The sequence below is a fragment of the Strix aluco genome, chromosome W, assembly GCF_031877795.1.
Source record: "Strix aluco isolate bStrAlu1 chromosome W, bStrAlu1.hap1, whole genome shotgun sequence".
Taxonomy (NCBI): Eukaryota; Metazoa; Chordata; class Aves; order Strigiformes; family Strigidae; genus Strix; species Strix aluco.
This window is the reverse complement of record NC_133970.1, coordinates 6,130,037-6,152,606: the sequence shown is the minus strand read 5'-3', so window position 1 is coordinate 6,152,606 and position 22,570 is coordinate 6,130,037. Positions and strand designations below refer to the sequence as shown.

The following is a 22,570-nucleotide window of genomic DNA, read 5'->3' as shown; positions in this document are numbered from 1 at the left end:
GCCAGGATAGGGTTAAGTTTCCCCAGCAGTGGGGGGGAAGCTCTAGCCCGGTTATTCATATATCATGCTGACGTCACATCCTGGCGCGAGCGCAGGAAGAATCGGTGATCGCGTGGGTTGGCGCAGCCAGTTCTCTCTTTGCTGTATCGGTATATACTTTGCTCTGTTCATTGTTATCACTGTTATTTTTATTGTTACTGTTTGTTGTGTTGCTGTTGCTCTGTTGTATTAAACCTTTCCTTATCTCAGCCCCGGGGCTTTGTATTTCACTCCCTTTGTGAGGGAGGGGCAGCAGCCGCGTGGTCTCAGACCCCGGCAGGGGCTGAACCATCACATGCTATTATCTTACCATGGCAGGAAGTTAGAATTGCTGCTCTGTAGTTTCCAGTATCCCCCCTAGCACCATTTTATTCTTTCCAGTACTCTTGTGTCCAGAGCTGAGCATATTTCTGGAGCATGGTTTACCCACCAGACCAAAGCATACTCTGAAAAGTCATGAATCAAAAGGAAAGAAGGAACAAACAAAGCTTGACTCTGCAGAGTATTGGTTAGGGCTCTGAAACAGAAGAGTCACTTTGGGTTGGCAGTAAACAAAGTCCTACCCACGCTCCTGGAATTATTTTCACCATTTTATAATACTCTATATTTTTAGCAGATGATGCGCTTTTTGATAGTGGTGGAGTTTCATGGTGTTTCAGTTGTTGCTAAATTGTGAAAATCCTAGTGCAGTTTGATAAAGACATTAATTGACAGAAAGGTCAATTTTTGCCAGAGTAGCTTTTGAGGGTTGTTATTTTAGTAGAATTCAATTTTACAGATCACAACTGTTCAAAAATCATGAGTTGGTCTCTTAAGACTGACTTAATAATTTAGAGCTCTTTCTCTTTGCTTTCTGGTCCTTTATGTCACATCAGGTTTTTAGAGAGCTATGAGGGCTAGAAATGTATTTTAAGACAGTGTAACCAAAATTCTCCTGATTCTGACTCTAGGAGTTTGCAACACAGTATTTAGTACTATGAATATTGTCAGCAGTGCTGGTTTGTAAAGGAAAAGCTCAGGCCCTGGCCAGATGCTGTGGCAACTGAGGCACAGACTCTCCATTGAAGTGCAGAAGGAAAATCCTTTATTATTAAAATGGTACATACTTGTGCTGTCGCTACCTTAGCTCTTACTTCATGATAAGCAAATCAGCAGCGAGACGGTCATCAACACTCTTATCCCACAAACAGTTCCATACCACACAGGCAGTCTCAGTGCTGCCATTTTCTTCACCACACCAGCACAGCCTGGTATCTCTCTTCAAAGGCCTGTTTCTCCTCCAAACCTTGCTGCTTCTCCGGGCTGGCACAGAGTAGAGCTGACACTTCTCCAAGCCAGCACAGGACAGAACTCCTACCTGGCTCACCAAGCAGAGTTCTCTCAACCAGAGCTTTCCACCTTCACCAAGCTCCCCAAACAGAGGTCCCTAGCTGAGCTGACCAGATGATGTTGATTTGGCTCTTAAGTATTGAATCTCCCACAGCTGTGCAGGGCTGACAGGCCAATGCCAACTTGCCTGTTAATCATTTACCAGTAACACATGATTTGACTCTTAACATATTGAATCTCCCACAGCTGTGCAGAGCTGACACTCCCACAAGATGCCACATAGCCTTTGCTTCATGCCAGCAGAGAGCAGCCACATAGCTGGTGGATATGGTCCTGGAAGATCTTATCTGAATTCTAATGTAGTTCAGAGATTTTTGAGACAGATCATTAGCCCACCAGGAGGGAACACATGTAAGAAAGGTGCAGTGTTTATCCTTTGTCTGTACTCTGAGGGGCTCTGTAACTTGTTGGCAGGTTAGAGCAGTTAAGTCTGGGAACTGGCCTGGGTCAGACTCTGTCTTAGGAAGCAAGGAAACTTAAAAGTTTTGTGCGGGAGATATGAGCAGTGCAGACTACCAGCGTGATTAAGCAATGCCAATTTTATTATGGTGGAGCAAGCCTTTTATAATGCAGCTGAGAATCACATGATATAATCACATGGTATAATTCTTTCTGATTGCACAGTTAGCTTTGCACATGCGCCTTAAGCTTTCTTCTGATTGGATGGAAGCTGCCACATCGACATTGTACAAACTTCCTTCTCCGCCCAAACCCACACCCTGGAGTTGTTTAACTTCCTGGGTTCTTCCTCATTCTTTCCGGGTCATTTCGTCACATCCTTGCTGACGCTGAGGCTTTACCAGTCTTGCTCATATGCAGGGTTGTTCACACGTCCATTTTCTCGCAGGGACTCCTTCCGAATCCCCACGGTTTTGTATGTTCTTCTCTTCATCAGATGCTCTTTGGCCACAGCTGACACCCTAGATGATACTTTTCAGTTAGGTGTTAATCAAGGGTTCCTGTAGAAAGACTAACATTTGGCCTTCAAAATGCATTATGTTTATGTACTGTCTATATGCATCAATAGGGACAAGGTTTGGCAGGTATAGATTCCAAAAGTGTGGAAATCTAGCATTTTTATAGTACCTGGGGGGACATCAGATTATCAAAAGAAAGCCCCTTCAAATCAAAACAATGAGAGTGGAAGAGATAATAATTGTGTGAAACTCCACTGCATTAGCAATTAGTGTTAGCAAATTATCCCATATACCACCATTCCCCCAATATCTAAAAGAATGGTTCAGGAACTGTGGCACACATTTTCCCAAAGACATGTTCATTTCACCTGAGAGATGCTCAAATAAAGCAGAGACATATGAACACACACACATACACAAAAGAATCAATATAAGAACAATTAAGGTGTTCACAGCTGAACCTCTTTAAGGCTGTGCTGAACAAAGGACAAGATGAATGAGTATGTTCTTTATGTGAATAAATTGGATTATAATAACAGTAATGTTCTGCAGCTGAAGAAGATGTTAAGTGTTGTGCTAAACTGTTCTTCAGAGGATTTAACTTAATTTTTTTAATTGGAGGGAAAATGTTACTTGTAAAAAACATTTGCCACACGATGGCAGCCATAATCCAATGAGAAAAAAATTTTGGCTGTCATTGCTGGGAAACATTTTGCAGTTTTTAGGAGGCTGATTGTTACAGAGCCACAGTACATCTAAAAATGAAGCATTGGCAGCATCTGAATAACTCTTTTGCACTGTGGGGGCTAAGTGGCACAGTGGGTTAGTATTGTAGTCTTTTTCTTCTGGAGACTCGGCCTTACATCCTGGCTTAGCCTGTAAATGAAAGCAAGTTGGGTGGTCTCATCCCAGTCTCCATTTGTGCATATCACAAAACCACTAGGCAATTTGGCACGACCAGGAGTTGCTGCCTGGGAGAGGAGCGGGATTCGAATAGGAGGGGAACTGCAGGTTGTGAACAAGGTGAACCAACACATCTGTGAAGGGAGATTTATGTAGCACCTGCTCAGACCAAATGACAGTCACCATCTGTCATCAGTACTAATTTTATTCTGAATGTATTTGCACTGTAGTTTATCCCTGTGCATGAAAATCAAGTCAGATCTTTATTTTATCCTCCCTATTGCTATTCATAGGAGTTTTGCCAGTGAAAGGAGCCAGCAAGCACCACAGGATCTGGCCTGTTTTTATGTACAATTATGATGAACAAATTAATTTAAGTTTCATTTTGAAGTGAAGGTAGTATAAATTCTCATATACACCTTAAGTATCTAGAGCACAGGAGATAGTAGTACAAAGGTCCTATGCACTAGGGGCAAATCCTCAAGGTTTGGATAGTGCACAAGACATGATCCAGGTATGTGTGTCATCTCCATTGTACAGACTCTCCACAGTCTTGATTTCTCTGGGAACAGCCCTGGTGCTAGAGCAATGCTATTGTCCCCATTTTACTGATGAGGAACCAAAACACAGAAAGGCTGAGAGTCTTGTCTAGGGTTATGAAGGAGACCAATGGTACTATTAAGAGCTGAATCTGGGTTTATGAAGACCTGCTGAAGTAGAATTCTTGGAGGAGAAACTGTAAAAAAGAAGGTTAGAGCTAAGAGAGAAAGTGGGATAGATGGAGAGAGAAATATGGTACTGCAGAAAATGGGAATCTGGTTGAGGCATTGAAAAAGAAAATGATGCAGGAAATGAACACAAGTTTAGGAGCAAGAGTAATAATAATAATATTGGAAAAATATCAAGAAAGAGTTATTTTTTATAATTTTAAGGAGTTTTAAAAAGCTATTAAAAAGCCAATGTGACAATGAAGAAAAAATCTGAGCAATCAGGAAAAGCAGAAAAATGTGCAATGACTAGAGAAAGGAAGTTGTAAAGAGAAAAGAAAAAGCTTTAATATAAAAATATATTGCTGAAAAATGCAGTTTTGAGGCAAGTACTTGTGAAGCTGTGCCAAATTCTGTAAATATGATTGGCTTTAAAGTGAGGAGATATTATAGAAAAGTTGAAATATTTCATTTTGACATTTTCCTAGAAAAATGGTACAATGTTTTATTTCAGAGTTACAGTTCACTTTACAGCTGATTTTGTTTTAATTTAAAATAGAGTAAAAGCGATCCAGAAATGAGATAGGATGTTTCAAGAAGTGGAGTACAAAACATTTCATTATACCTGAAAGAAAGAGACTCTTCATTTTTTTTAAGCAATAAAAAGAAATGTTTCATGATGCCCTGGAAGAATTATTCTCCCCAGTTTTTCAGTTCTCTCACTGAAGTGAAATCAATTTTTTTGTGCAGCCTTAGTTATGTAATGAGGTATGCCAAAGAAAAACTTTGGTAAGAGATGAAAATGCTCCTGTACTAAAATTTTGGAATTTTAGATACCTCTGGGTATCTTAGCGACATCTAAGGAGCCAGGTGGGAGAAGAGGGGAAAGGAAAGGGCTCACCATGCAGGATTATATAATCTGATTACAGGAATCTTACTGCCTCAGTGATGTTGCAAGTCTGGGTTTTCAGTTTGGCATGGAGCTGTAGAAGTCTTTCTCCATCTCCCTCTTTATTACTCCGTACTTACAGTGTAAGCCAACCTCTTAAAAAGATGACACCGAAACCCAGACAGAGAGTGATCTATCAGTTCATCTTGGATTTTTTATCCTGTTCTGGGAAATAGTTGATCACGCTAGAAGCAAGTTAATCACACACTGTTGATCACAACTAGCACAATTAGCACAGTTGATCACACTAGAAGCAAGATATACTCTTCTGTACCATTTCCATTGTAACTTTATTAAACCAAGCACGTGTTAGTGTCAGCTGAAAAAAAAATACCCTAAATTTATCATCAGTTGTGCCTGCACTGGAATACAAATGTCACTTGTGCAAATCCAGTCCTTCAGAAAGGAAGACAGATGTACTTTCCTGTGCCAGTTGTTGATTTTCCACATGCATGATCACTTTGCTTTATATTGGCCACACACTGTTATAGAGGCATAAATTCTTGCCTAAGAATTGCAAGGCTGTTGTGTACCCCAACTTCCAAATGAAAACACTGCTGAAAAATTATGGAATACCAGAGATCTTTATTCTGCATGGGGGCACAGAAGAGTGAGTGAGGCCACTGTGCCAGTAAAACCTCCAAGTAATACACTAACTCTCTTTCTTTAGCTCTTCCCATCATGACAGTAATTCTAGAACACAAAGACTGAGTGAATGAATGAGTAGATAATTAGAAAAAAAATGAGAAAAATTATGCTCATGTTCTTTATAACACCATGTCTTCTCTGAAATTTTTTTTTACAAAAATGGTTGAACTTATATATTGTTTTCACTCAAAATACCGCAGACAAATTAAAAGAGGTCATGTGCAGTGGTGTGTTGGTGTATATTCAGGAAGGCAGGACTTCTCCCTGCTGCCTCCATGTTGTGGTTTGAGCTCAGAGGGCAACTGAGCACCACGCAGCTGTTCGCTCCCCCCTTCCCTCCCCAGTGCTGAGAAGGAGGGAAGCAAAAGACCCAGGAACTTGAGATAAGGACAAGGAGGGATGATCTGATCATTTAAGGCACAGGCAAAAGACAGACTCATTAGGGGAAGAAAAAAAAGAACATAAATTTAATATAGACATTAACACCACCACCACATAACAGACAGAGTAGGACCGTGAGAAGCATTACCACATCTTGAAAACACCTTCCCCCATCCCTCCCTTCTTCCCAGGCTCAGCTTTGCTCCCAATATCTCTACCTACTCCCCTCCAGCAGCGCAGGGGGCAGGGAATGGGGGGTGCAGTCAGTCCTGCCGCTTCTTCCACCTCGGTGGGGGGAACTTCTGGCATTCCTCCCCTGTTCCAGCTCGGTCCCCCTCTCACAGGAGACAGTCCTCCACAAACCAACTCCAACATGAGTCACTCCCAAGGGCGTGTGGGTCACCCCTGCGTGTTGCAGTCCTCCCAGCGCTGAACTACAACAGCGGGGGCTTCCTCCCACAGGGTCCTGGCTTTCTTCGGGTGCAGTCACCTGGCACATCGTGGTGCCCCCCACAGGCCGCAAATCGGTATCTGCTCCACAGTAGACCTCCATGGGGGGCTGTCTTACAATGGGATACAGGGGAGTCTCTTTTCCGGCACACCTCCCCTCCTTCCTCCTCCGTTCTTCCACTGACCTCGGTGTTCACACACACGTTCTCCTCGCAACTTCTCCTCTCAACTCCCACAACTCCCTGGTTCCCCTTCTTAAATACATTATCGCTGAGGCGCAGCTAATTGGCCCGGCCTTGGTGCAAAGGTGGGTCCGACTTGGAGCCGGGGGAGCTTCAAGAAGCTTCTCGCAGGGGGCCACCACTTTATCCCCCTGCCCTGTTACCAAAAACCCCTGCCACTCACTCACATGAGGACACTCCATTTGCTCCAACCAACACAGCTTTCCAGATGCAAGTGATTCAGCTCATTTCTTTCTTTTATACCTTCCCAGTCCTTCTGACAAGACATCCACTAGATGATAACTCTGCTAGCTGAAGTTGTTGTTGACTGAACCCTGACACCGTCACAAACCACTTCTGTGAGAAAAACAGTGGATTGTCTAGATGACTGTAATGTTACAACATTGTAATACCCCAGTCAATTGACATATTTTGCTTCCCATGGCACAACGACCTTTCTGAGTTTTGGACTATCTAATTACACATCTGTGGGTGTGCATGCTGGCTTACTGAACTTTCTGCCCACACTGACAATGGAAAAGTACAACCAGCACTCGGGCAGAAGATGAATGACATCTGAAAACAAGAAATAGTTACCAGAAGGCCAGAAGAAAAGAATGTGCTCGTTAAGGAAGAAACTGATAAAGAAGGGACATTTTGGAATTGCAAAAGCAGGAACTTATCTACTGGCTGTGTGCGGGTAGCAATGTTTGTGGAAAGTACCGAGGGGAGCTACTTTTAGAATGCACAACAATATATAAGGGCTTGCTGGTATTCTTAGAAGGCACAAGAGTATATAAGGGCTTGCTGCTATTTTTAGAAGGCACAAGAGTATATAAGGGCTTGCTGCTATTTTTAGAAGGCACAAGAGTATATAGGGGCTTGCTTGCTAATAAAGTTTGAGCTTGACTTCCAGTCATATTGATTGTCTGTGGTGTTGTCTCCTGTGGCCTGCACGGGATCTCGTCCCCACACACATCCATAATGAACTGGCAGCTTTGCAGTAGCTGAATGAAAGAAAATATAAGTGCTTAATTTTTTAATATTTTGCTGATATCAATATGAATTTATATACTTGAATTTGAATGAACTTAAATTGGAATAATGTTGGTTCTTTTAATTTTTAATGGTCCTCTCTCCCTCCTTCCTTGCCTTCTTTTGTCTGTGCAGTATCACTTATTTATTTATTTTTGATAATGAAACCATAAGCAGGTGTTTGAAGTGAGGAAGCCCTGCTATATCAAAGCACTGCTGTATAAAATGGCCTGGACTTCCTGAAAGCCCATATTATGAATTTGTTTGCTCTGAGGTTGTGTGAAGCTTCTGTTACAGAGCCTTTGACAGAAATCCTAAATGACAGAAAAACAGTAATGTAAAACTATTTTTATTGAAAATTCATCTACAAAGTAATGTTTCTCAATCCACTCTGGGTGCATACCAATGCAAAACCAATGAGGGATCGGGAAGGGAATCTTTCTATAATACCTGATTTCCATAAGAAACAAAGTTAGTATAAAAAAAAAAAAAATCACACTCTTTGTGACACAGTTGATTTTTCTCAGCTGATGTCATAGAAAGGCAGCCATTTACATTGTCTTTGCAATGTATTTCTAAAGAAAATCTTAACAAAAATTTCATCATTATGTCATAAATTCTACAGTTAACATTTATACACACATTCTGAATACAGTATCTATAAAAAATATCTCTAATTACATATCAGAAAATATCTGTCTGTATCCTAGATTTGCATTCTGTTAGTAAAAAACCCCACCCCATACTTGTTTTCTTTCAGTCAGAGATTCATTTAGAGCTTTGCAGGTTTGACTGCTCAATACTCTGTATTAAATCCTGCTCACTTAATTCACTGGAGAGTTCCTGCTCGTATTGTCTGGGTTACTCAACTGAAGAAGATGGGCAGGATTTTTCAGTCCTAAATAAAACAGTCTTGCTTCATTGCTCTAAACATGGGAAAAGGTTTGCTTTCAACCAGCATGCTGATGTTTTCACTACAGTTACTTGTACACCATATTTATATTCTTTTAGGGACAAGAGCATCGTATTGAATGTTTTTTTGAGTGGCAACTGGGACATTGAAAGGGAATCCTTCATTTCTATCAGAATTCTTTGGCGGGGGGAGGGAGAAAGAAGAGAACCGAACATTCAAATAAAAAAGATCATTCAACACTATTGTGCCTTTTGATTAATATTTCTTCATTCCCCCAACTGTAACTGCATTATAAATCTTTCCAGTTTAACCTCTATAATAACACAAGGCAAAAAGGAAAAAAAACATAATGTGTACTTGTAAAAAAGGGCTTCATCAGGGAGTAACGTTAAAATGAACATATAAAGCCACAGGATTACAAGTGCATTATCTCCCTTTTTTCATTCTTTGATTCTCTATTCCCTGAAAGAAACCTACAATATTGCGCTTTAAAATCCTTTCTAATTAAAATGTCAACATTTATTATAGTATTTACTATTTTGCAATTTATATATTTTTCCTAGTAAAATGTAAAAAAGCACCCATTAGTTTTACTTCCTAAAGGGCTATTTTTTCTTTTTGAGATGCCACTGATAAACACACAAGGATTTCAAAATTTCACATTGAGATAAGGAACCTTCTTCTCCAGATGGAAAAATGTAAATCCAGCTAATAGCTTTATAATTTATCAGTGGAATGACCAAGCATTTGGGAGGTTTCCAATCAGAAAACCTCCTGTTGGTCTCAGGGATTCAGATTTACAATCCAGTCCCTTTAGGATCTGAGCATCTCACCCTTCTGCACTTTCTGCAGAGGGCTGGCACTGCCTTCTATTCTTATTTTTGCTTATTAAGTAGATAACTGGCATACCCAGAGCATGCTATCTTTTTTTTCAAAGAGACATGAAGACACATTTTCTGTCCCAGAGTCAATACAGCCTAGGGCCTTGCTCCTACAAAAACACACATAGATTGTTTAACTAGGTTGTGATGTTGAAATTAAGGGGGCAAATACAGAGTGGAGGTACATAGATACATATGTAAATGTTTGCAAGGCAGTGAGAGCTGACTAGGCTAATTTTTTGTCATGAACAGCTGAGGATAATGCAAAAACCTGTGTCCAGATAAAGTCACTTTCTCAGAAATATTTCAACTCAGCTGATAAAAGTGCTAATTGGGGGTATTTTTTTATTTATACATCTTCTCCTCTTTTATCCTTTCAATTAATGTCCTTCTTTTTACTGTCCTGCTAGTATTTGAACAAGGATATAACACTAGAGAAAAAAACATCAGATAAAAAGCAAAAACTGCTGGTTGCAGTTATCAAGTTAGAAGTATTGATTGTGTGTTTATAGATGTTATGAATTTTGCAAAAGGTATTTAAAAAAATAAAACCATTTTCAGGCTCTGTTATCTGTTTTTACTTTCCAGTTCATAAAAAAAAAAGAAAGAAAAAGAATAATATCACATTTACAGGACTGAGTAGCATATACACTGATTTTTTTCTTTTAATTGACAATCTCTCTAGCAGGACCAGTGTTGTTGCCTGTTGGTTTTTTTTTTTTAAGTGGGAAGCCAACATATACCTTGATCACTGCTAATTTGGAATATATTTTCATTAATTCTTTCCAGTGATAGCCTAAAGGAAGAAAACAAGGATTAAGGAATTTGGTGAATTCAAGATATAAATGTCTGGAAAAAGTATGTGTTTTCCACACTTGTAGTGTTGGACTCATGCCTTCTTTACCCTACATCTTCTTTTCACTATCTAATGGTTTCTCACTCTCATTTTCTTGTGAGATCAGCTGGTATGGTTTCTTCATTTCATTCTCCTCTATCACAGAATTACCCATCTCAGCATCCCTATTCTTCAGTTCATGCTGTGATAAATGTTCAACAATTCCTGCTCCAATGGAGTCTCCCAAGACATTGGTAGTGGTACGGAGACGATCCCTAAGGAGAAATAGTAAGTTAGCCTTGACTTGATCACTTGTTCAGGAAAGCATGCAGACCAGCTGTTAAAATTGCATTTAAATAGCTACTAGATGATTCAGCAATTTTATGTATATTCATTTATCTGAACTGTTAATGCTATGATTCCTTCTACAGAAATTAACAAATATACTAGTATTTGGAGCCATAAAATGCGTTAATACTCTTGGTATCTTCACAGAAAGAAACAGCTGTGTGATGAGGACAACAAAGGGAACATATGGCAGATGCGTCTTGGAGGCATTTCTATACTCTGGTGGTTTGGGTTTATATCCTCTGAACATGTAAGCCAATGAGACTCTACCTTCTTAGAGTAATTTCCCTCCTGACCCTAAACTACAGTCAGTAATTTAGGGTGGAATTATGCTAAAATGATTCAAAGTAAACTACAAAAATTCAGCCATCTTAGAGGGCTCTGCCCAGAAGATGTAGGAGGCAGCTTGATGAGAAGTGACTGGCACTGTTATTCAATAAGCATCCACCTACATAAGGTTGTGGGCATGTGGTTAGAAAATCATAGAATCATAGAATGGTTTGGGTTGGAAGGGACCTTTAAAGGTCATCTAGTCCAATCCCCCTGCCATGGGCAGGGACGTCTTCAACTAGATCAGGTTGCTCAGAGCCCTGTCTGTAGGAGTCTGGGCCGCGCTGGAGGGAAGTTAGTGCAGGCAGAAGAATGCAAGGACGAAGACAAGGCCAGCAAAATAAGGCTGGCAAAAACACACAAGATAGCAGATAAGTGAGAAACATCTGTGGTCAGCAAAAGCACACAAGTCTGAGCAAAACAGGGTATGAGACAAGGGAGTTTTGGCAAGTTTTGGCTTTACGTGCTAATTGCAATTAACAAATGCAAATGCTTGTAGAGGCGCGTGAACAGCGCGTGTAGATAACCTGTAGCCTATTAGAAGATAGATGAGTGCATGTACGGAACTTAGTAGAGTATAAATGTAACGAGGCTTGGGAAATAAAGTGAGGACGATCTGATCATAATATTGGTGTTCTGTCGTTCCTGTTCCCGCACGGAGAAATAAGGACCCCGGCTAACGGTGACCCCCCGACACCCATCCAACCTGATCTTGAATGTTTCCAGGGATGGGGCACCTACAACCTCTCTGGGAAACCTGTTCCAATAATCAGTTGAAGACATTACGTTCTGATAATGACATAGACAACTTCTTGCAGGTATTGTTTGAGAAGACTGAATGGTAAAAGTCTCTGGAAACTATAACTAATAAGGGTTAGACAAAATAGAGGTTGGAGGAAACCTTCTGCCTTTGATTTAGTTCCCGGACCTAAGGGATTTCCCCATATACCTACACGTGTCAGTCTTTTACAGACAGAGGAATGGAAAAACTGAAGGGCAATACATTGTGGTGGCTGGATAAGAGAGTTACACAACTGATTTTCAATTCTGTGTCCATGGCGTAGACATATGAGCCTTTCATGGATTAGATAGTCAGCAGGGCTGCAATGAATTAGGTTGGGTTGAACCAGCTCTGAGCCTGATTGATGGAAAGGTTTTCATTGACAGCCTATGAAAAATAGAAGACTAAAGCAAATCTTTGCTGATTGAATTACAGTGTGTCTGAAAGTTTTCTTAGTACTCTAAGGATCCAGGTTTCTAAGTAACCCTTTTGCATGCAAGAGGAACCATCATTAAGTAACACCCCTCACTCTCTGCTCTAAGAAAATACATTAATTGCAAGAAATTGTGATTCTTTTTAACACTTCTTTCCAACTGCCTTCCACAGTAAAAGAAATACACCACTGATCACAGTATTGCCAAAATGTCCCTGGCTATTGCACTTCTAAATATGGTCTAAGACCTTAGTGACTCCATAAAAATACTTACAAGAACCAGTCCACTGCAATGATAAGAGTGATCTCATCAGTAGGCAAACCTACTGATGTAAGCACAATGACCATGGTGACAAGTCCAGCTTGAGGAATGCCTGGAGCCCCAATACTGGCAGCTGTAGCTGTGATGCTGTGCAAAAAGATGGCAAAAGCAATTAATTGACTTTCATAATAAACTCTCCTTATCATCTGGCAAACATTAAAAACAGATATGAAGCAAGAAAGCATTTGCTCAATAGTAAAAAGATGAGCCCTGTCCTTAATCGGAATACTACACAGCTGCAAGGGAGTGTGGTTCTTAATCCAAAATGTTTATACTAAACCTTTATCCATGTGACGGTTTAATCCCTGACGGGGTCTGAGACCACGCAGCCACTGCCCCTCCCCCACAAAGGGAGTGAAATACAAAGCCCCGAAACTGAGATAAGGAAAGGTTTAATACAACAGAGCAACAGCAACACAACAAACAGCAACAACAAAAATAACAGTGATAACAATGAACAGAGCAAAGTATATCTACCAATATAGGAGTGAGAGGAGCAGATGTATAAAACCACGCGCCCCGTGCTCCCGCGCCAGGATGTGACGCGCCAGGATGTGACGTCCGCATGGTATCTGAATAACCCGGCTAGAGCTCCCCGCCCCCAATGCTGGGGAAACTTAACCCTATCCTGCCTAAACCAGGACAATCCAGAACCCTGGAAACGTGATTTTGTTAGTTGTTAAATCCCTTACTAGATGCTGAGGGCCAGACAAAAACATTATAGCTACATGCCCCCACCCATTGAACAAACTCACTCCACAAGCTCAAACATGTTAAAAGAAAAGATGAGGAGGTAATTTTGTCCTGGCAGATCTAATGCAAGAACTTTTATTCTCTGTCCATCTCACTATAAATTCATGTTAGGTGAAGTATCTGTCCTCCAGCAGTTGGCATTCAGCTATCAGAAAACAGAAAGCTGCCAGAAACCCAGAATCATAGAGTCTGGTAACTTGATAGAAATATGCCTGTTCACACCTAGTTTAGGAAGAGTTGGTTTTGTCAGGTGATTTGGCAGGGAGCAGCTCTAGGACTGATGAATGTGGAACTATTGTCTCTGAGTGTGAACACAGAGTTTTGCCTTCTGTTGATGAATATTTGTGCAGAAAACAGTAACACTTCTTCACAATGAAAGAAAGCACACAGCCCCAGATTTGCTGTTGTCCTAAAGAGCTTGCAGAGCACTGGGCAAAAGCAGGCAGAGAATTCCCTGCTAGCACCTTCTCTGTGCCTGGGAAGCAGAAGTGTTCACATTGCTTCACAGAATCGCTTTTGTGCAGAAAACAGTAAAACTTGTTCAGAACGAAAGAAAGCACACAGCCCCAGATTTGCTGTTGTCCTGGAGAGCTTGCAGAGCACTGGGGCAAGGCAGGCAGAGCATTCCCTGCTAGCACCTTCTCTGTGCCTGTTCACATTGCTTCGCAGAATCGCTTTTGTGCAGAAAACACTAGCACTTGTTCAGAACGAAAGAAAGCACAGAGCCCCAGATTTTATGTTGTCCTGGAGAGCTTGCAGAGCACTGGGGAAAGGCAGGCAGAGAATTCCCTGCTAGCACCTTCTCTGTTCCTGTTCACATTGCTTCGCAGAATCGCTTTTGTGCAGAAAATATTAACACTTGTTAAGAACCAAAGAAAGTACACAGCCCCAGATTTGCTGATGTCCTAGAGAGATTGCAGAGCAGTGGGCAAAAGCAGGCAGAGCATTCCCTGCTAGCACCTTCTCTGTGTCTGTTCACATTGCTTCGCAGAATCGCTTTTCTGCAGAAAACACTAGCACTTGTTCAGCACGAAAGAAAGCATGAGCACCAGATTTTATGTTGTCCTGCAGAGCTTCCAGAGCACTGGGCAAAAGCAGGCAGAGAATTCCCTGCTAGCACCTTCTCTGTGCCTGTTCAGATTGCTTCGCAGACTCTCTTTTGTGCAGAAAATACAAGCACTTGTTCAGAACGAAAGACAGCACAGAGCCCCAGATTTGCTCTTGTCCTGGAGAGCTTGCAGAGCACTGGGGAAAGGCAGGCAGAGAATTCCCTGTTAGCACCTTCTCTGTGCCTGTTCACATTGCTTCGCAGAATCGCTTTTGTGCAGAAAACAGTAACACTTGTTCAGAACCAAAGAAAGCACAGAGCCCCAGATTTGCTGTTGTCCTGGAGAGCTTGCAGAGCACTGGGGAAAGGCAGGCAGAGAATTCCCTGCTAGCACCTTCTCTGTCCCTGTTCCCATTGCTTCGCAGAGCCGCTTTTGTGCAGAAAACAGTTACACTTGTTCAGAACGAAAGAAAGCACAGAGCCCCAGATTTGCTGTTGTCTTGGAGAGCTTGCAGATCACAGGGGAAAGGTAGGCAGAGAATTCCCTGCTAGCACCTTCTCTGTGCCTGGGAAGCAGAAGGGTTCACATTGCTTCGCAGAATCGCTTTTGTGCAGAAAACACTAACAATTGTTCAGAACGAAAGAAAGCACAGAGCCCCAGATTTGCTGTTGTCCTGGAGAGCTTGCAGAGCACTGGGGAAAGGCAGGCAGAGAATTCCCTGCTAGCACCTTCTCTGTGCCTGTTCACATTGCTTCGGATGTTCCTGTTACATTTAAGAAAAAACCTCACTGCATGAGTGAATCGGAGAAATCACAGAGCTTAACAGAAAGGTGGGACTTAACAACATGTAGAAGTGTCCACATGAGCACTTAAATAAAGTGGTGTATCTTTCTTTGTGGATTCTCCACCACCACAGTGAGGAGAAAGGTTGTATATGTTGAAAAAAAAACCCATTTATAGGGGTTTTTTTTAACAGGATGCTAACCTAACCTTGCCATGTATACCTATTTTTTATATTCATAGAGTGCTTTGTTTGAATTATATTTTAATGTAGACACTGGATACCTCTCAATGATTCTGAAAGCTTTTGCACATGCAGAAGAGATGCAAACTGAACATTGTACTTTCTGTTGGCCCCATACTTCTTGATGGAAACACCCCGATGGTGCACCTGCCCAACAAAAATAGGGCTTCTTGGCCGCTGAAGTGTAGCAGCTACTGATCACCTTTGTTCTCAGGGCTTCATGCTAGTTGTGGCCTTGGGCCCAATAGGAGCCGCTATTGACTACAGGTCAGATTCGGCCTGGGTATAAACGGAGTCCCCTGGGGGAGCCATTTTCAGCTCGTCCCCTGGATCAGCACGCTGTGGTAGAGGACTCTCCCCTTGGGTTGGGATACCGCCCAAGGAAAGTCCTTGAGGTAACTTTGTTCAAGACGTTGCCCTGAGAAGGTCCTCAAGGTTGAGAGCCCTCGCTTTTTAGGTGAGTGATAGAGCGTTTTGGGTTGCTGTTAAACCCTAGGAAGTTATTCTGTTCTCGTCTCACGGACATTCGAACCTGTAATTGAATAGTTGTGGTGTGCTAGTTAATTGTGTTGACAAATTTTAATTTTTGGTGGTTGTTTCTTTACTTGAGAGCCTCCATAACAGCTAGCTGCAAATTTTTTCCTCCATCCCTTTCTAACTCTTGTTGAGGGAAAATATTTAGTAACTGACCATGTTTTTTTGTCCTTCATCATCCTGGCTGCAAACATATGTTCTTCTAACCACAGGTTTGTCATTAGAAGGAATATATTTATGAAACCATGGTAAGATACTGTCAGAATATCACTGACTGGTGTGAATGGTAGAGACGAAATAATCTATAGTGGCTTTACAGTGATTTTTACCTTTCAGTTAACCACTAAACAAAGACCATTTTGTTGTCATTCATCACTGATAATGCTCTTTCAGTGGAATAACATTACTTTAACTTTGTGAAACTCAGCTTGGTTTCAGTGCACCAATATTGGTTGTTATCTTATAAAAAAAAAAAAATGACAGCAATCTATGGTGGAAAGTATTTCCTGGGCCATCAAGTATAGTATTCTTATACAGCAGGCAGATATATTATACAGTCTTGGCTATAAATGTATTGAGCTTGAGGTTCAAATCAGCTGCTATTTTTACCCTAACTATTTTCATGGTAGGGTATTCCATAGCCTTGCTCACTTCTTACTTGGCTTGCTTTCATGGTGCTTTTTTACAAATGCACACATAACTTGATTTTCTTCCTTTAAAATTCTTCTCTGTATTAGGACAGTGTCAGTCAGTGAAGGCAGGGAAAAATTCAGTAAAACTCCCCAGACTGTGCTTGTTGTTGCTAAATAATTTACAGACACCAAAGTATTACAGCTCCAAGTAAAATGAAATATGTAAATATGATACACTTAGATGCTACATTTATTGAGTGTCAGTGATATTTGTGTTACTGCAGGAAACGTCTTGCAGGAATATGCTGTACTGTTCTGAAAAGTATAGTTGTTTTACTTTTTGGGATTGCAAGATAACAGAATACATTTGGAGAACAGGTAGGAAAGTACATTTCCTGAAACACATCTGCCTGAGAAGGACCCTGCTGTGGAGTTGTTTAGATATCCATTTAACTCTTTGCATCATTCCATCTTTTGCTCACAGTATTGGAATGTGCCAAACAATATGCTTTTTGAAGGGAAACTAGGGAGCAATTTATCTTCTTTATGTGTGCTAAGCAGAGCGGGAGGGAGAAGCAAGCAGGGATTCACAGCAAGCCATGGAGCAGTGATTAGTAACAGCTGACAGTCTCAACCCAAGACTCTTTCTTTGATTACCTCATTGTAATAACAGAGTACAAAGGACTGACTGTCCTCAAGCCAAGAATCAGAGACCCAGGAACACAGAAAATAGTTTGCAATTTTTTTTTGGTAGCAAAACACTGCTGCTACCTGCACAGTGCAATTCTAAAAAGACATCCTTTTATGTCCAGGCATTTGGACTAATCTTTCCCGGAAATAGGATACTTCTGTTAGGCATAAAACTGCATATTTTCTGTCTCAGGAGTGAAACAATGAGCACAGAACATTCGCTTAAGAAAAAGTACAATGTAACATGGTAAATTATTTCAGTTTAATTAGAAAAAATTTCATTGTGGTAGCTGATAAACCAAAGCACATTAAGATAGCTTGAATCCTACAAGACATGTTGTTACAAGACTGAAATAAATATGCTAGTAGTTGTAACAGACTTCTACCCTAATCCCCAAGGATGTAAATATTACTTTTCACTTATTCTTAACATATTGCCAAAAGTATCTACTTTAACCATGCATCCCAGCAAGATACCACTGATAAAGATACCTTTCCCTTCTGAATGGTGTTAAGCATGTTACTTAGTGCTCCATAAAATCCATAATGCAATTTTTAAAAACATATGTGGAAGCTTTTAATCTGCTAAAACGCTGCTCTGAGTTTTGTCAGACTGTGCCTGGAATCCTTCAAAAACATATTTTTGTATGTGCAGCTCTTATTAAGCAACATTGCACAAATGTACAGGGCTTCTGTTATCTGACTGGCTGTATACCATGTGATGAAGCTGTAAACAATTTACTATGCTAAATCACTCCTGATTTACTTTAGCTGCTACTGAAAAAATATGACATACTTTAGAATACACATGTGAGATTAAAGGTATCCCTAAAGGCACAGTAGCTAGTAATGCAGTCTAATGTAAAAATACATTTTCTTTCACATCTTCAGTATGTAACAGATGTCCGAAGAGAGGTGCAAGATTTAAAGAATGGAAAATTAAGGTTACCTGTCTAAAAAAAGATATAGGAGATATATATCTATAAGCAATATGACACGGGATTGGAGTATGAGATTGTACTGATCTGTAATTTGTTACAGCTCTATGCTGGAGGTATCACCTTCTCACGCAAAATGTGATCCAGTATTGCTGGCCAGCCAGTTCTTGGATTCTTCACTAAAACTTGCGATAATAGTCTACTGCAGTGAAAGTGTCTTTTTTTTGGATGATTGTCCACTAGGATCGTTGGTGGGCACCAATTGGAGAGACATGGATTTGACAGATGGAACACTCAGTAGCTAAGGAATTGGCTGGATGGTTGCACTTACTGATCCCCTCATCCAGATCATCGATAAAGATATTAAACAGAACTGGCCCCAATACTGAACCCTGGGGAACACCACTTGTGACCGGCTGCCAGCTGGATTTAACTCCGTTCACTACAACTCCTTGGGCTTGGCCTTCTAGTCAGGTTTTTACCCAACGAAGAGTACACACACCCAAGCCATGAGCAGCCAGTTTCTCCACCAGAATGCTGTGGGAAATGGTGTCACAGGCTTTACTAAAGTCCAGGTGAACAACATCCACAGCTTTTCCTTCATCCACTAAGCGGGTCACCTTGTCATAGAAGGAGATCAAGTTAGTCAAGCAGGACCTGCCTTTCATAAACCCATGCTGACTGGGCCTGATCACCTGGCTGTCCTGTACATGCCACGTGATGGCACTCAGGATGATCTGCTCCATAACCTTCCCTGGAACTGAGGTCAGGCTGACAGGCCTGTAGTTTCCTGGATCCTCCTTCCAGTCCTTCTTGTAGATGTGCGTCACATTTCCTAACCTCCAGTCAACTGGGACCTCCCTGGCTAGCCAGGACTGCTGATAAATTACTGAGAGTAGCTTGGTGAGCACTTCCACCAGCTCCCTCAGTACCCTTGGGTGGATCCCATCCGGCCCCATAGAGTTGTGTGTGTCTAAGTGGTGTAGCAGGTCGCTAACCATTTCCCTTTGGATTTTGGGGGCTTCATTCTTCTCCCCGTCCCTGTCTTCCAGTGCAGGAGGCTGGATACCCCAAGAACAATTGATCTTACTATTAAAGACTGAGGCAAAGAAGACATTAAGTACCTCAGCCTTTTCCTCATCCTTTGTCACAGAATCACAGAAAACCATTTGTACCATATCAGTGTTACTCCTATTAACAGTTCGGACAAGCATTATCATCTAATGCACAATGCGTTGTACTGGCATTCATGACTGGGACTTTTGCTTGATTCTATTATTGCTGATCTGCTGTATAATGTTTGGCAAGCCAGCAGACCTCTCTGTTTCACTGTTTCTACATTCTCTTTCACTTTCCCCAGCTTGATTTATGTTAGCAAATTTTTCAGGGCAGGATGTTTTCTTACTGTTTGTGCAATGTGCAGCAAAAATGGGTCTCAGATCTTAACTAGGCTTTTTATGTTCTGCTATACTTTATCAGACAAAGATCTTTGAAAGAAATGCACAGAATTTAATCCTAGTTTACTTGCATTTAAAAGTAGTGATCCCTATAGAACTAAATTTGAAACTTCCAAACTTTGGGGGAAAATTTTGGGAAAGGAGATGCAGCATGTCTGTTAAACTGAGCTATAAACAGAATTGTGCAAAATATTTGCAAATAACCCTTAGAAAATTTCTCTAGCTTTAATATTTGTCACAAATGTTATGTTCCAACTACGCTTTTTATAAAGACTGGTCATGAATAATTTTTGTGAATTTAATTTCAGGAAATATATCATTTAGTTAAGAAAAGGTACCTCATTCTGATGCCTGTATATTCTGCAAATAACTGTCTTCCTAACCGGAACATGCAGATAAAACTTGTGGGCCAGCTTTAAGGACCAGAATTTCAATTTCATTATGATCTTGATGTAACAGCTCAAAAAATGTTAATGCATAGTGCTCTTAATGCTGGTGCAAATCCTGAAGTCTTTGCCTATTTCATGTTTAACTGAATTGTTAGCATATGTATATATATTTTTTTTATATACTATTTAGGGACACTGCATATTTAAAAATAATTATGTCAAGAAAATTGTTTATGTCAAATGCTTCAAGTTATGAAATAAGAAGGTATAAAATATTTGAACTCCTATAACTGCAGCAAATTCAAAACAGAAATGGAGCAAAATTGTCAGCCTTGTGTTTCTATAAGAATTCAGGCTAGATTTGGTCATAAAATAATCCAAATGGGAATTTCATCTATTTCTTTGGTTATTTATGCTGCCTCCTGTATAGCGTGCCTTAATTTTGCCTTTGACTTTGTAAGAGATACTGATTGGGATTGCTGATTTAGTTCTCCCATTTGAGAGACTGTAGAGAATAAAGATCAGCATAAAGTATGCAGTTGGATTTGTGTCTAAACCACAAAAAGATTAAGAATACAGATATTCATATAATCATATTTTCCTATAAACAGTAAAAGATGAAAGGCATGCAGATGACCACTATTTTCTCCCAAGCAGATGTTAGTACGTACCTGGTAACATGCACATCAGAAGATAGAATCTCATGGAGAAAACTGCGTACCTGCTTGAGCCACGTGCAGTAATCATAAGTCATAAGGTAATTGAGAGTAAAAACCTCTGAATGTGATTCTGCATTGTTTCTTTCATGAAAGTACCAAAACAGGCTATAAAGAAATGTGACTGGGTTGACTTTACCTTTTATAGTTTATTTTCCTAAGTGTCTGTGAATAACCATCAGAACTGTTTACCTTTATAGCAAAACTCTTCACTTTCTCAATTTATCTGTCACTTACATAACAGCTCATAGCTTCTATAATTACTGCTTCATTTTTATTGTTCTAATTTCTTTGATATTAAAAAAAATTGTGAAGGAATATAATCATGCCTAGCCTATTTCAAACACCTCATGGACCATACGTTCGGATATTGTCATAACCAGTTATATTGAGCACACTTATATAAATACAAAGGGAAACCCAGAGCATCATATCTGGGAGGCACTGTCATGCCTGCAAACAGCAAAAATATTTATTCAGATCATTTACAGTTGGAAGAAGTAATATTACCAGCATACAAGACCCTGGAAGAATTTTATGGTTACAGCTTTGCCAAACAAAATACAGGAAATAAGAGATTTGGATCATGGATGCCAGGAGTGGCCTTAAGACTGACTTGAGAAGCAGAAGACTTTTATTCAATGAATTATCCTATAATGTGTAAAAATCCCCCCCAAAACAGTAGTGTTTATAAAATTGCACATTAGTATGCCTGCAAAGGTTACAGTTTATTATTTGGATATTGAATAATACCTGTATATTTACTTGAGTATGAGTTGTGTAGCAAATATGTAAGAGAATCTTTTTTTTTTTAAACCATGTGTGCTAAATGAAGTATTGTTCAGTGTAGAAAACAGTTTTTCCGGAGTTTTTAGCAATAAACTGGGAAATTTCTTGTAATCCCATGAAAAAAGTCCTGTTGTATTTAAGGATTTTTTAAAAAGAATTAAATCTGTCATTTGTGAATTGCATTGAGTTTTCTGTGATTGTTCCCTGCCTGACTAAGGAAGTTTAAAATTTTGTTATTGACCTTGAAAATAAATATCTCTACTTCAAAGGGAAACTCTAAGAATAATCCACTTAACATTGTGAGGCACTTGTATGATAATAAGACAAATCTCATAGATAGATAACATTTCTCTTTGCCAAAAACGTTTATATAATAATGTAAATGATTTTTACGAAAAAGGGGCATTAAAAAGGATAAAGTGCTCCAAAAAATTTAAAAGAAAAAAAAAAAATCGGAAAGAAGGGCATTGTTTGAACACAGAAATTGGAAAAAGCATCTTTTAGTTTCTGTGTATATTAATCAAACCTTTTCTTATATTGTCTCTAAAACAGTAATAGCAGCAGTATCGTTTTCTGCAGGTTATAACACTTCTTTTCTAGCACATGAAATGTTCATTTTTTTATGTTTTAGTGTGTGAATCTTTATCAAATAATTTAAAAGAAAACTTCAGAACAAAGAAACTGTCTCTTTTTTTACCTGTGACTAAACTGGATACAATTAGTGGCAGGACCAGCATTTGCAGCATTCTCATGAGTAGTTCTCCTGGAAATGAAAAGTACTTCACTTCGCGATAGCTCATCTTATATGATCGGAGAGAAAAGCCAAGGATTATACCTGAAGAGAGGGAAAAGATATCATGACTTACTCTTCTAAAGCAGTAGTAACATCTGAACATGAATATCTGTATAGTACTTACTTGACATATCTGTTTGTAACATGCAGTTTTTACTATGCCCCAGATTGCACTCAAATATCAACCACCTATATGAGTAGTCCTACTGACTAGTAAATTACCAGTAAATTACTTTTTGCTGTAACAGATTCAGAAGGTTATTTCTGTTACTATTTTTTAAGATCTGGATTAATGTAAAAGGTACATCTTGAGCACTAATGAAA

The 22,570-nt window shown here is 40.0% G+C and overlaps 1 long non-coding RNA gene across 1 annotated transcript; it reads right to left on the bottom strand.

Annotated features, from left to right (window-relative positions):
* Positions 1-7,972: 7,972 nt before the first annotated feature.
* LOC141917675 (uncharacterized) lies at positions 7,973-12,572 on the bottom strand. Its single transcript, XR_012621399.1, has 2 exons — positions 12,435-12,572; positions 7,973-10,543 (listed from the first exon to the last, which is right to left on the bottom strand). It is a non-coding gene; the product is annotated as an uncharacterized LOC141917675 (long non-coding RNA).
* Positions 12,573-22,570: the final 9,998 nt, after the last annotated feature.